The sequence below is a fragment of the Amblyomma maculatum genome, chromosome 1 (assembly GCF_055883805.1).
Source record: "Amblyomma maculatum isolate TAMU_Amacu chromosome 1, ASM5588380v1, whole genome shotgun sequence".
Classification (NCBI taxonomy): Eukaryota; Metazoa; Arthropoda; class Arachnida; order Ixodida; family Ixodidae; genus Amblyomma; species Amblyomma maculatum.
In genome coordinates, this window is record NC_139344.1 from 223090041 (window position 1) to 223104747 (window position 14707).

Genomic DNA, 14707 nt, shown 5'->3' on the forward strand with positions numbered 1-14707 from the left:
ACTCCGAAAGAGGAGCGAGTGCGTCACCTTTACCGACGGACAATTTTTTTTTTTTTTTTTTTTTTTTTTATGGGGTTTAACGTCCCAAAGGAACTCTGGCTATGAGGGACGGCACAGTGGAGGGCTCCGGAAATTTTGACCATTTGAATTTGTTTCCAAATCTCTTAAAATTCACGGTCCCACGCTACACATTGAAAAAATGGAGCCGTGTAAGTGAAACACAGGCGTAGTTTGCGTCCTTTATGGTGTAGAAGACGTTTAATTCCCGTAATGTATCAGCTATAGCAAGCACAGGCAGGGATGCCTTTCTAGCAGCGTGCACTGCGCCAAAGTCAACCCAGCCTGCTATCAAAAGGGTATTTTCAGTATTTGGAGACGCTCTGTGGAGAAATTTTAACACGGCAGCGTTAAAGTTCGCGTATGGTTGAAAACCCTGCGTCGACCTGGCGGCGTCGGCGTGGCGAGAAATCTACGTCACGGATGAGGTTAACGACCTTAGAAAAAATTAAATATATGGGGCCTGTAATGTGAATGAAAGGTTGGCGTATGTCTCAACCGACTTAACTTTAAGAAGTAATTGATTTCCCGCAAAGAAAATCTTTAATGTTTTCGTCATGCTTTGAACCCATGAACGTCGCCAACCAGGCATACGACTTGGCCACGTGGGTTCGCTGACTGAAGAGCAAAGGGGGAGGGGGGGGGGGGGGTCATGACGACGTTATTAAATGGACGGTAATGTGGACGAGAAACAGAGTATGTGCGTGCGTGCGTGCGTGTGTGTGTGTGTGTGTGTGTGTGTGTGTGTGTGTGTGTGTGTGTGTGTGTGTGTGTGTGTGTGTGTGTGTGTGTGTGTGTGTGTGTGTGTGTGTGTGTGTGTGTGTGTGTGTGTGTGTGTGTGTGTGTGTGTGTGTGTGTGTGTGTGTGTGTGTGTGTGTGTGTGTGTGTGTGTGTGTGTGTGTGTGTGTGTGTGTGTGTGTGTGTGTGTGTGTGTGTGTGTGTGTGTGTGTGCGTGTGTGTTGCGTGTGCGCGCGCCATGCTTGAGAAGATGTTAAGCGTGGGTATCGCTTCCATCTTTCTCGGTATGTTGAGGTCATGGAAGGAGAGTACCATCCAGGACCTAGGGTTAGTTTGACGTTCGGTACCAGGAAACGGTAGCCTCGTCTCTTGCTGCGCAATAAAAAGAGCTCCGACTTGTCGAAAGAGTGCCTGAGATTCCCTCTGCGCACGTACATCTGGACAGTATCAGCTGCAGTTTGTAGGGCATCTTGCATGGCATCGTGAGAGCCTGAAGGGGCCCAGATGGTGGTATCATCTACGTGCAGCTCCTGATTGGCTACTTCATGTGCTCCGAGGGAAGCTTCCTCAGTAATGCTTCCTTAATTAATAAGCTTCCTCGTGGCAAGGATGAATACAGTGGGCGAGAGAACAGACCCTTGCTGTGGTCTTTAAGGAAAGCTCAAGCGACGCTATGGGTTCACCCTCCGCAATGTCTGGTGGCCAGGTTCATGAGTATGAGGCCATGGCTGACATTGGCGAAGGCATCCTTGAAGGCAAGCGCCAAGATATCTCGGGGGTAGTGCGGTGAGGTTTGCGCGTGGACCTGTTCTTTCAGTTGTGGAATTACATCTTGCGCAGAGAGGTGTGAGCGGAAGCCAAATTTGTAAGCCCCTGGCTATTCCAGGTAAGACTATAGGCGATTTAAATGACATGTTCGAACAGTTTGAGACTTCAAGCGATATAAGGCGTTAAATGCCGAGCTTTAGGAGGCTTTCCTGATATCGGGATGGTGATTATTTATTCTTAGTGCTTCCGTCAAGAGGGCAGGATGCCACACCGACCAGTGCTGGTTGATGCGGTCGGTAAACACTTGTATGCATGGTGACTTTATCGAGGTTGCACAGGAGTTTGTTTTGAATACGATCTCAACCGGGTGCATGTGTTTCGAGTTAGTGTTTGGACAGCGTTCATGACTTCGGCTAGAAGTCGAACGTTTAGGTTGACGAAAAATAACTCCACGGGACTTTTGAGCGCACTAGAATACCACGCAACATCACATACAAAAACAGCAATCAATCTGTAGGAAATAATATTTGCCTGAAAAGCCTAAAATGCATTGTGAAACAAACGCTAAAAAGTCAACCGATATAAAAAAAAACACTAAGGATAGAAAGAACGACATATTATTACCCTAATCAAGGCCTTCGTGGCCCTTCAGATATTCCGCTAACTAATGTACGCACCTTTCTCACACTATATATATATATATATATATATATATATATATTGAAGAGGGGTTTATTGGGGGTTATTCGGAGGACTGGAGACGGCGACCGGTGACACACGACGATCGTAGAGTAAGGCACAATCTCGTCCGAACAAGACAGTCCGAGCTTCGCGTGCGCGCGCCATCTGACCGGCAAGGAACCCAGCCGTCTTCATCGTCGTTTGCTTGGGCGCTGAATCATCTTCTTCCTTACAATTGCCCCGGCGGAAAGAGGGAGCCGTCCTGGCGACTTAGGGCGAGGGGACGACAAGGGGATCGTAGTATGGTTTAAGTCGACTGACATGAACAACTTCTCGCCCGCGGCGACGGTGGTCCGAAGAGGGCGTTGCCGGCTCCACAACGTAGTTAACTGGAGATGTACGCTCTAATACTCGATACGGGTCATTATACTTTGCAGAGAATTTGGAATCAGCCGGAACAAAGAGCCAAACGAGGGTGTTGGTAGGAAAGTCAGAAGCGGGCTTGCCGTGATCGCTCTCATGTCGGCGAAGATCTCGAATGTCCGACGTGAATAAGCGAGCCAGCTGACGGCACTGCTCGGCATTACGGGCAACAGCAGAAAGAGTAGTGTACTCTGAATTGTCGGGGTGCTAAGGAAGTATGGTGTCCAGTAGACAGGAAGGCTCACGACCGAATAGGAGTAAGAATGGGGAACATCCAGTCGTTGCCTGAGACGACGTGTGTTATAGGCATAGGTGACGTACGGAAGCACCTGATCCCAATTAGACGCGTCAGAAGAAACGTACATGGCGAACATGTCACCAAGAGTTCGGTTAAATCTTTCTGTGAGGCCGTTGGTTTGAGGATGGTAAGCTGTGGTGGTTCAGTGTATTATTTTGCAAGCTTCCAACAGCTCGTGGACCACTTGTGATAGGAAGACGCGGCCGCGGTCACTGAGAAGTTCACGAGGAGCCCCGTGACGTAGAACGAAGTGACGTAGGATAAAGGAGGCGACGTCACGAGCACTAGCCGTAGGCAGGGCTGCAGTCTCCCCGTAGCGAGTGAGGTGATCCACGGCGACTATTATCCAGCGGTTGCCTGATGTCGAAGATGGAAGGGGGCCATAGAGGTCGATGCCGACACGATCGAAGGGTCGCGCTAGACAAGGCAATGGCAGTAATGGGCCGGCGGAGCGGCGCGGAGACGACTTCCGCTACTGACAAGCAGCACATGAGCGAATATAGCGGCGGACAAAGTTGTACATCCCCCGCCAGTAGTACCGCTGGTGGAGACGCTCGTATGTCTTCAACAAGCCAGCATGTGCGCTTTGCGGGTCGGCATGGTGATGGGCACAAATTTCTGTGCGAAGATGGCGAGGAATGACCAAGAGCCATTTGCGACCGTCCGGGCGATAGTTTTTGCGATACAGCAGACTCCCCCCGGATCATATAATGGGAAGCTTGGCGATGAATGACTCGCGGGAATGAAGACGTTGAGGACGAGGTGAAGACGTCTAGGAGTGAAGATATCCAGGGATCCCGGCGTTGTTCAAAAGAAAGATCGTCGGAAGTAAGGGCTGCAACGGAGGGTTCGGATATCGAGTCCGAGAGTGCAGGAGAAGGCAGTGGCGAGCGCGACAAGGCGTCAGCGTCGGAGTATTTGCGTCCCGATCGATATATCACGTCAAAATCTTGAAGGCGAAGAGCCCAGCGGCCGAGGCATCCAGAAGGGTCTTTCAGGGAAGCCAACCAGCAAAGGGCATGGTGGTCGGTGATAACGTTGAAGCGGCGGCCATATAAGTAGAGGCGAAACTTTGTTAAGGCCCACACGATTGCAAAACACTCCTTTTCCGTGACGGTGTAGTTAGATTCATCTTTCGTTAGCGCTAGGCTAGCGTAAGCAACTACATATTCCGAAAATCCGAGGTTGCGTAGAGCGAGGACAGCACCGAGACCGATGCCGCTGGCGTCAGTGTGCACCTCTGTAGGAGCGGATGGGTCGTAATGGCGGAGAATGGGCGGCGAAGTGAGTAGACGTCGGAGCGTAGTGAAAGCATCGTCGCAGATTGGAGTCCAGGTAGACAAGTCGGCAGGACCCTTCAGCAATTTTGTAAGCGGTGCAATGATCGTAGCGAAATTTCGGACAAAACGGCGAAAATATGAGCATAGTCCGACGAAGCTGCGCAGCTCTTTAACAGAAGTCGGTTTCGGGAATTCGGTGACCGCACGTAGTTTGCCCGGATCGGGCAGGACACCATCTTTGGACACGACAAAGCAAATGTTCCAATTGAGGCCGCGTAAGATGTTGTCCATCATTCGCTCAAACGTAGCAGGAGCGTTGCAAAGACCAAACGGCATCACAGTGAACTCATATAGTTCATCAGGGGTAACAAAGGCTGTCTTGGGGCGGTCAGACTCAGCCATAGGGACTTGCCAATAGCCAGAGCGCAGGTCCAGGGACGAAAAGAACTCGGCTCCTTGTAAACAATCGATGGCGTCGTCAATGCGGGGTAATGGGTATACGTCTTTACGTGTAATTTTGTTAAGACGGCGGTAGTCAACTCAAAATCTTATGGAGCCATCCTTCTTTTTCACAAGTACCACGGGAGACGACCACAGACTAGATGAAGGCTGAATTACACCACGTTGTAGCATGTCGTCAACCTGCTCAGCAATAACACGGCGCTCCGTAGGCGAAACACGGTAAGGGTGCTGGCGAAGAGGGGCATGACTGCCGGTGTCGATGTGGTGAACAACCTCGGTCGCACGGCCCAAGGAAGTCGTCTGCACGTCAAACGAAGAACGGAACTTGTTGAGGAGAGCAAACAGTTGCTCACGGTGAGTCGGGTCGAGGTCACTGGCCACAGATGATCGAAAAAGGTCCCAACTCGGTATATCGGAAGACGCAGTAATCGGCGTTAGGGAGGCTATACGTGGGCACTCTGTGGTAAATACCCGTCAACATGAAACGGCGAGATGAGTTCAGCAACTTCAATATGGCCCAGGCATTCGTCACGAAGTAGTGGGACCACAGCGGTTGAGGCATTCGCAACAACAATGCTAGCGGCGCCGCGGTTAATATCGATGATAGCGAAGGGAAGAAGGAGGATACGGCGAGAAGCGAACATGGGAGAAGGCGCAAAAAGAACAGTCGCGTCTAAGGAAAAGGGTACACACACGGGAACAATCACAGCACAGTTGGACGGAATGTCGGTGTCGTCGGCGACAAGTTTGGCGCAAGAAAAAGACGGCTCATCGTCAAGAACCGCATCACAGAGCGCAGAGAAGGCTACGTGGGCGCGGGCGCAATCAATAACAGCATTGTGGTGGGACAGGAAATCCCAGCCAAGAATTAAGTCATGCGAGCACGACGCAAGCACTAAAAACTCGACGATGTATAAGACATCCGCGATAACGACACGCGCTGGGCAAGCAGCAGACGGACGAACGGAATCGGCGCTGGCGGAGCGAAGAGAAAGTCAAGAAGGCGGGGTGGTGACCTTATGAAGCGAGCGGCAAAACCTTTCGCTAATGACGGAGAGAGTGGCCCCTGTATCGACGAGTGCAAGGGTATCAACACCATCAACAAAAACTTCGAGAACGTTCGGCGGAGACAGACGGGGTGGTAGGCTAAATGTGCGCAGTTCGTGCCCCAGGAACTGCGGCGGCTAGTTTTCCGAGTCTTGTGTCACGCTGCGACGCCGCATTGGCGACACGGACCGACGGCGAGGGGACGACGAGCGGTGCAGTGGAATGTGCTGGCGGCCGACGAGTTGTGCGGCTGCCCTGGAGATGTCACCGAAGGTGGGCGCAAGGTGTCGTACTGATAATTGCAGTCAGCCATAGTTCGTGCAGGGGCAGAGCGCAGAGTACGACGGCACAGGCGGGCGACGTGGCCTGGAATACCGCAGGCATATCAAATAGGCCGGTTGTCATTCATGCGCCAAGGATTGTAGGGAAACGTCGTTGATCGGAACCGTGGGGCGACAGACGGTTGTCCATAGTCGGCACGTACGCAAAGGACTGTGGCGGCGGTGGGCGGGCAGTAACTTGTGCATACGTGGGAGGCATCTGTACTTGCACAGGTAGAGGCGGCACGACAACAGGGGGGCTGTAACTCAATGGTGCAGCAAGAGGTGTGGGCTGCAGTGGAACAGGGTCGGCATGAGGTGTGACAGGCGCTGGCAGGCCAAAACTGGGAGGGGCATCGGCAACCTCCTGCGTGATGGCGTGTCGGATAGAAGGGGTAAGCAGCTGGGCTGTATGACGGGCGTGGGCCGGACAGAAACCCAAGCTGTCGGGAGACCTCATCTCGAACGAAGTCTTTGATGTGAGACAGAAGGTCACTGCTCACAGCCAGGCCAGATATGGACGCAGCAGGTGCGGGAGGGCGACGAGTGCAGAAGCGTTGCTTGAGCAACTCGTATACTGTGGCCACCGTGGTGGGACTCTTTGCCCACAGCATGTGAAATGCATCGGCATCAATGCCCTTCATTATGTGCTTTATCATTTTAGCCTCATCCATAGACGGGTCGACACGCTTGCATAAATCCACGACGTCTTCAATGTAACTTGTGAAGGTTTCACCTTCATGCTGAACGCGTACGCGCAATGCTTCTTCAGCGCGTTGTTCCCGTACTGTGGGACGGCCGAAAACGTCCGTGAACTTTGTCCTGAAGTTAGCCCAAGTTGGCATGTCGGTACCATATAGGTTAGCAACATCACTCAGGTAGAAGATGACGTTGTTGATCTTCATGCGGCCATCCCAGTTGTTATGACGACTCACTCGCTCGTACGAGGCCTACCAATCTTCAACGTCCTGGTCGCCCTGCCCACTGAAAACTGCGGGGTCTCGCTGCCGAATGGCACCGGAGCATGAGATGGACTGCGAAGGGGCTGCCACTGGCTATTGGCCTACCTCGTTTTGCGCCATAGGTATCGTACGGCTGCGGAGCTCCACGGTGATCGTGTAAGAGTCCCACCTCGCACCTCCACCAAATGAAGAGGGGTTTATTGAGGGTTATTCGGAGGACTGGAGACAGCGACCGGTGACACACGACGATCGTAGAGTAAGGCACAATCTCGTCCGAACAAGACAGTCCGAGCTTCGCGTGCGCGCGCCATCTGACCGGCAAGGAACCCAGCCGTCTTCATCGTCGTTTGCTTGGGTGCTGAATCATCTTCTTCCTTACAATATATATATATATATATATATGTGTGTGTGTGTGTGTGTGTGTGTGTGTGTGTGTGTGTGTGTGTGTGTGTGTGTGTGTGTGTGTGTGTGTGTGTGTGTGTGTGTGTGTGTGTGTGTGTGTGTGTGTGTGTGTGTGTGTGTGTGTGTGTGTGTGTGTGTGTGTGTGTGTGTGTGTGTGTGTGTGTGTGTGTGTGTGTGTGTGTGTGTGTGTGTGTGTGTGTGTGTGTGTGTGTGTGTGTGTGTGTGTGTGTGTGTGTGTGTGAAGGAAAGAAGCCAACAGTCGGCGAGGCCGAGGCAAGCGTTGGGAATGGTACTTTTATGTCTTTTTTTTAATGTTTACTTGGATAATCACAGAAATTGTTAATGCAATCTGACTAGGGGAAAGATGATTAAACACGAAGTAGAAGAAAAAAACAACGTGCCGATGGTGGGGACCGAACCCACGACCTCCGAATATCGCGTCCGGTGCTCTTCCAACTGAGCTACATCGGCCGCTGTCCCCCCTGCTACTTTCTTAGGTATTTATGTTGTCTGTATACGAAACTTGACAGTGTTCACCAGCGCCACCCTCAACCACAGCGAAGGACGTGGAACGTCCTTTGTTACCGCCAGCGTCACGTAGAACGTGATCAAGAGCGAGGGCGAAAGCTGTGCTAGAACCCTCTTACGCTACCTATGGCTTCAAGACTGCCAGAACCGAGACCCCCGTAAGCTCCAAGCAGATCAATTAATCCTTCATGTATTATAACGAGCACCCTCATTTCCCCCTATATATATATATATATATATATATATATATATATATATATATATATATAAGCATGATGCAGTGGCGCTTCTGTCGCTAAGCTGGGCCGATTGGGGGTGAAAAGTAGGCTTAGCGCCTATGGGAATACATGAAGCCGAAAGATTTTTAAGCAGTTTTTTTTTTATTTCACGGGGCACCTATGATGTTATTCGGCACAGAGCATCCATAAACATCCTAGAACACATCATGAAAGTAGAAATCTCATTACCGAGGCGAAGTACAGTTGAATCCCGCCACCACGAATACCGCCACAACGAAATTTCCGCGACAACGAATAATTTTTTATTCCCCGCGAGTATCCTATAAGAATTAATGGCCTAAATTTCTCTGCACAACGAACCATTTTTGCAGAGCGTTTCCGCTTCAACGAAATTTTCGCGTTCAAAATCGAAACCGAAACTAGTTTTATTGGCGAGAAGTCCAAGTCAAATCCAAAGCCACATTAAGCATGAAATCACGTGATTGCAGTTCCGCCATTTTAACTTTGTGTCGTGGTCGCGTTGTTCACTCGCTGCCTTTCTCTTCGACAACGACGAGTTTTCATCCGCAGGACACGATGGCAACGCAAGTGAAAAAACGCAAAACTCTTTCCCTTGAGCAAAAAGCTCAAATAATCACCCAAGCAGAAAGCGGAAGGAAGAAAGCGGCAATTGCTGAAGACTTCGGAATTCCTGCAAGTTCGCTGTCAACGATTCTAGGCAATAAGGACAGCGTGAGAATGGCACTTGCTTCAGGCACATCCTCGAAGCACAAAAAGGTGACGCGGCCCCTCCATGAAGAGTTGGACAAAGCAGTGCATGCGTGGTTTGTGGAAGCACGAGCCAGCAACGTCCCCCTGTCCGGAAGCATCGTCCAGCAGAAAGCCTTGAACTATGCATGCCTACTTGGCATTGATGATTTTAAAGCCAGCATTGGCTGGCTAAACCGTTTCAAGGCCCGCCATAACATCGTTGGAAAAGTGTTGTGCGGCGAGTCAATGTCAGCAGACGTGGACGGAGCAGCTGCTTGGAAGGCGAGTAACATGGCCGGAATTTTAAGCAACTTCGCGCCTGCAGACATTTACAACGCCGACGAGACCGGGCTATTCTACGAGATGTTGCCGGCTAGGACGCTCGACTTCAAGGGGCAGCGCTGTCACGGCGGCAAACACAGCAAAAAACGCATCACAGTGCTGCTTTGCACAAACATGGATGGCTCGGACAAGCGTCCGCCGTTAGTCATAGGCAAAAGTGCCAAGCCGCGCTGTTTTAAGGGAACTCGTAGCCTACCTGTGCAGTACAAGGCGAACAACAAGTCATGGATGACCCGCGCTATTTTCACCGAGTGGATGATGGCATTCGACCGCGACATGAAGCGGCAGGGCCGTAAAGTTTGCTTGCTTTTGGAGAATTGTTCAGCGCATCACTCCGACGAAGTCAAGCTCACTAACACGGAGCTGAGGTTTTTCCCTCCCAATTGCACGTCTGTCTTACAGCCTCTCGATCAGGGCGTGATTCTTAGCCTGAAGCGCGCTTACCGCGGGAGGTTAATTCAGCGGCTGCTTTTTAACACTGAAACCGGCCGAGACACGAAGGTGGACTTGTACGTGGCACTGCAGATTATGTCTGCTGCCTGGAGCACACTGGGGCGCTCAGTAATTGTGAACTGTTTCAGGCACGCCGGATTTGCCGAAGGTCGACCCGTACACTCTGCTGGCCTAACACCAGGCGTTACAGACGACGACGAAGAGGCGTCACCGGCTCCGGGGATCGCGGCCGCCTGGAAAACGCTGGGAGAAATAGGAACCGTGCCGCCTAATCTCGAGCTCGACGAATACATCGGCGCTGACGCTTGTGTTGTTGTTCACGAAGATGTGAGTGATGAGCAGATCATAAAAGCTGCCCGGAATGATAAGGACTCTTCCGATGAAGAAGACGACGACGTACAGGAAGCGCCGGCTGCGGCAACCGCCGTACAGGTGATGGACGCTTTTGATGTCATCAGGAATTTCGTTGCTGTCCGAGACGACGATGTTGCAATGGGTTTGCTGACCGAGTGCGAAAATCGCGTGACGGCGTTGCTCGCCGTGAAGCGTAAGCAAACCAAGCTTACAGATTTTTGGCATTAAACGCCTTTGCTGCTGCTTGGGCAATTCTTTCTGCGTTTCACGTCAAATTTTTGCGATAACGAAGTTCCGCGAGAACGAATTTTTTTTCGTGCACCGTGAATTTCGTTATAGCGGGATTCAACTGTATGTTTAAAACACTGCGAAACGTATGGCGGTGAGAGTGGGGAAAGCGACCCATAGAAACAAATGTAAACACAACTTACCGCAACATTTTGCTGGTTTCGCAGAGCACCAGAAGTGGTGGCCAGTCGTTAAACATTGGCCAGCGCTTTGGATAAGTGTGTTATAAAGTATGCTTCGTCATTGCTCAGGTAGTCTACTTTTAAAACCCCTCGTTGTATAGACCTTTGCATCGGGCGAGAAGGTTGTCGCAACGCCTCCTCTCTGGACTGTTGCAAACCGGTTCGCAAAGAAGCTGACTACTTTGCGCCTACGAAAGCAGTCGTTTGTTAAGGGCTGGTGCATTCATTTAAGACCATGAATATATGTATGCAAACAATATTTTGCGCCTGACATCTCTGTAAAGCATATTTATCAATAAAACAAATTACGAGGGACTTTAGCGACTAAAGTAGTGAAAGGCGAAAGCCTGAGTGCCGAATTCTGCTACGCAATGGGCATCAATTAGTAATTAATTAATTAGGCGGCCAATTAATTAATTAATACTGATTCGTTAAGTAATTGGTTAGTTAATCAGTCATGAATTAGACGTTGATTAGTTGTTAATTAACAATTGATCATTGATTGACATATGGCCATATAAGGCACACATTCGCGCATACAGCGGTGGTGCTCTGTGATTGGTCGAGACCTCTATGACGTCATCCTGCCTCGGTCAATCAGAGCCGCCGCAAAAGCGGGACACATTTTGTCTACGACGGCATGAGCCATTATACAAGGTGTTGCACAATTAGACGCGCGCTGTAGAATGCTTCTCCCAGCTAAACCGCGGAATCCTTGCAGTTCAGATTTCGCACAGAAATCACATTTTGTCGCTAGTATTTTTTAATACTAAATTTGTTTGGGGTACTTGCCTGATTCGATCAGAAGAAGTCAGATGTTCCCATCGCCTGCGGCGGCGGCGACGCCAGACGAACCGCTGCCCCAGCGATGGGACTGGTGGCGCCACCTCATGCTGCTTACAACAACTCAAACCTTCTGCCAGAAACGCTCGCCCCTCTTTTCCTGCTACAGAGTTGTTGTTAGCAGCATGAGGTGGCGCCACCAGTCCCATCGCTGAGGCAGCGGTTTGTCTGGCGTCGCCGCCGCCGCAGGCTATGGGAACATCTGACTTCTTCTGATCGAATCAGGCAAGTACCCCAAACAAACTTAGTATTAAAAAATACTAGCGACAAACTGTGATTTCTGTGCGAAATCTGAACTGCATGGATTCCGCGGTTTAGCTGGGAGAAGCATTCTACAGCGCGCATCTAATTGTGCAACACCCTTTAGGCTTTCACCTTAATATGTGCGGCGCATTTCCAGAAGAACCCCACGTCTAGAAAGCGAGTCGCACAACAGTTTTTTTTTTTATTGTTGTTAACGTCTTGTACCACGCCCCAGCATCATGTTGCATGGTTAAGTAAAAAAAAAACATTCCAAGTGCTGGTGACGCGCATGAGCCGCCCAATTCAGTAATTGCCGTCGATACACGGTTCATTTTGTAAACTGAGAGGAATATAAAACGCAAAATAATCGGCACGACGTCACTCCGTTCTTAAAACATAAATAGTGGAGACGGTAAGCATTAAATTGGATCCATATGTAGATGTTTGGTTTTTGGGGTTTAACGTCCCAAAGCGACTCGTCGTCTCCGCCACCATCCGGAGAAAAATCATAAGACACGGCAGAAGAGGTCCCAATAGCGCTAGCTTGCGTCGGAACGAAAGCTAGATTGATCTTCAGCGACAATAAAACTCCTATCTGGAATATCGGAAAAGGCAGAGTCTCGCAAGAAGCCGCCCGCAATCTATCAGCTGCAGCCAAAATCGATCGAAAAATCACCCTAATTTGGGTCCCAGCACACACGTCCGTCCCCGGCAACGAGGCGGCCCATGATTTAGCCCGAGTTTTCTACTTCCGAGCAAACGCGGAGCCACCGGACTGCCAGGATATGGACGAACGTTTGCAAGCCTATAAAGAAATCATCGAAAAAAAAAATTAGGAAGACGTCTGATGCCGCCACCGGATCCTAGCTTAAATAATAAAGAGGCCATAGCCTGGCGGCGATTACAAGCCCTAAACTTCCAAACCCTGTCCGGTTGTTTCACACCCAGATAGATGAGAGAAAAAATGATAAATGCAAAGCCTGCGAAGCGAGGGGGACTCTCGACCATATACTTTGAGAATTCCCTAAGTCCCGGGCGCTATGGACAACATTAAAAGTAGAGAAGCCTGGGAGACCCTGTTGCAAAGCGACGTCCCCGCTGATCAGCAAAGAGCCATCCGCCTGGCGGCTGAGGCCGCGAATAACCAATGTATATTCGCCAGTCCTTAGTCGCGGAGGTTCCTGCCCCCGTTCCTCAGGCCTGCGTACCAGGAGCGGGGAGTAGGGGACCTCCTAAATCGTTGGAAAATAAAGTTTTAGTCAATCAATCAATCGCCGCGAGTGTGCGGCGTCCGTCAGCTACGGCGGTTGCTAGGCAGCGGCTCAAGGTCGGTCTATGTGACTCCTCGGAGCACCGCAACAGCCAGCCACAGCGAAATCGCAAGTTCGTTGCCAATGCAGGTTTCGCTACAAAATTCTTTCTGAGACTTCGTTGCCAGGTGTCGGCTGCGCATGCTCAGAAAATAAGCGTCCTTCTTAAACAAAAACAACTAGAAACCTCCTACAGCGCTGCAGAATACACAAGAGCAGCTCCGCAGATACCATAATATATGTATAATATTCTGTGTATAAAATTACCAACGGTTTTTGCTTTACTCTTCAAAAAATTCAATCTGATTTATTTTGAGTTGGGCATCCATTTCAGGAAGGTTTTTTTTTTATTATTGTTAAGCCGGGCACTCACGTGACCGTTGTAACACAAAAAGAGTATTCCAGACTCCAACCTAAATTTTCAGAAAAAAAGTGTAATTTTAGATACATTTTTTATAGCGCAAAAAAAACAACAAAAAATTAGTACCTCCCCCGCGCTGACGAAGGTTCGAAGAAGGTTCGCACATCACTCGCGTTGCTACGCCATTTGCCTAGTGAAGAGAGTAGCGGTATAGTGCTCTAGACGGTGTCTTCGCAGACCGCCACGTTACACTCTCAGCCTTCCAGCGCTAGATCTTCGTCATTGTAGCCTCCTGTGAGAAAGGTGTGGGCCTAGCGAGCTTTTTGGCAGCCTGGTACACTGGCGTGCTACCTTGACGCTATGTTCAGCAAGTCGGATCACACCCCAACGTTCGTAGAGATGAGTACCTACAACGGACTCGCAACGCACTTCAGCGTTCCTGCTGAACTCGAACGCCGAGGCAAGTGGCAGCACCTGCTTTCTCTGAACGGCCTCTGCGGTTCCATTCGATTCACCCCGTACCGCGTCACCGACCACACGGACCGCGGGGGCATGTCCTTTGTTCGCGTCCTTCGCCTTGAAGGATGGCCAGGTCGCGGGCCGTCAGGAGACAGCTGGCACTGTCTACTGAACTCTGCCTTCCTGTCCAACTACAGCGACGGGACGTAGGACACCGTCAGCCTCGTCGGGGAGAGGCCGCCTCGAGCTTCGGTGATATGACCCGAGGCGTGAGGCGTTCTCCCGTGCTGCCTGGATCTGGGGTTTGAGACGTTCCCCCGGCTATACCTGGGCCTGACGCCAGAGACTGGCCTGAGGCTTGAGGCATTCCCCCAGCTCTACCTGGGCCTGTGACTTCAGACTTTATCTCGCCTTCACAGTTGGGCCTTTCGCTAGCGCCGGCGTTCCCGGGGAACGACACTCTCCAACAGGCTTTCCAAAACATTCGAGTCCATCCGGCCAATGCATCATTAGTGTGTGACATTGCTTTATTTGCATATTTTGTTGATTTCTTTTTTAACGTACTTACGTATAATGAATAAACGACGCATTTTGACGACATTGGTTTGATCACTGCACGATGAAAATTATATCCCATTGATCTCGGCGTAATCAAGGTCGCCTGCGCGGTGACGCTTGTGACGTTGTGCTGTTTGTGAGTGGTCCTATTTCGCTGATGGGCTTGGAATTGTATGCTGGATCTTTGCAGCGGAATCGGAGGCGCTGGGGACGACGGCTTCCACAAGTGTGCTCTCATGCTCTCAGGAGCCGACCTGGATTCACTTTTGGGAGCCGTCTCCTCGTAGCATTATAAAGGTACGATTCACGTCGACATGTAACTTGTAGGTTGTATTCCCTGTCAGCTGCCGCGTTGGAGA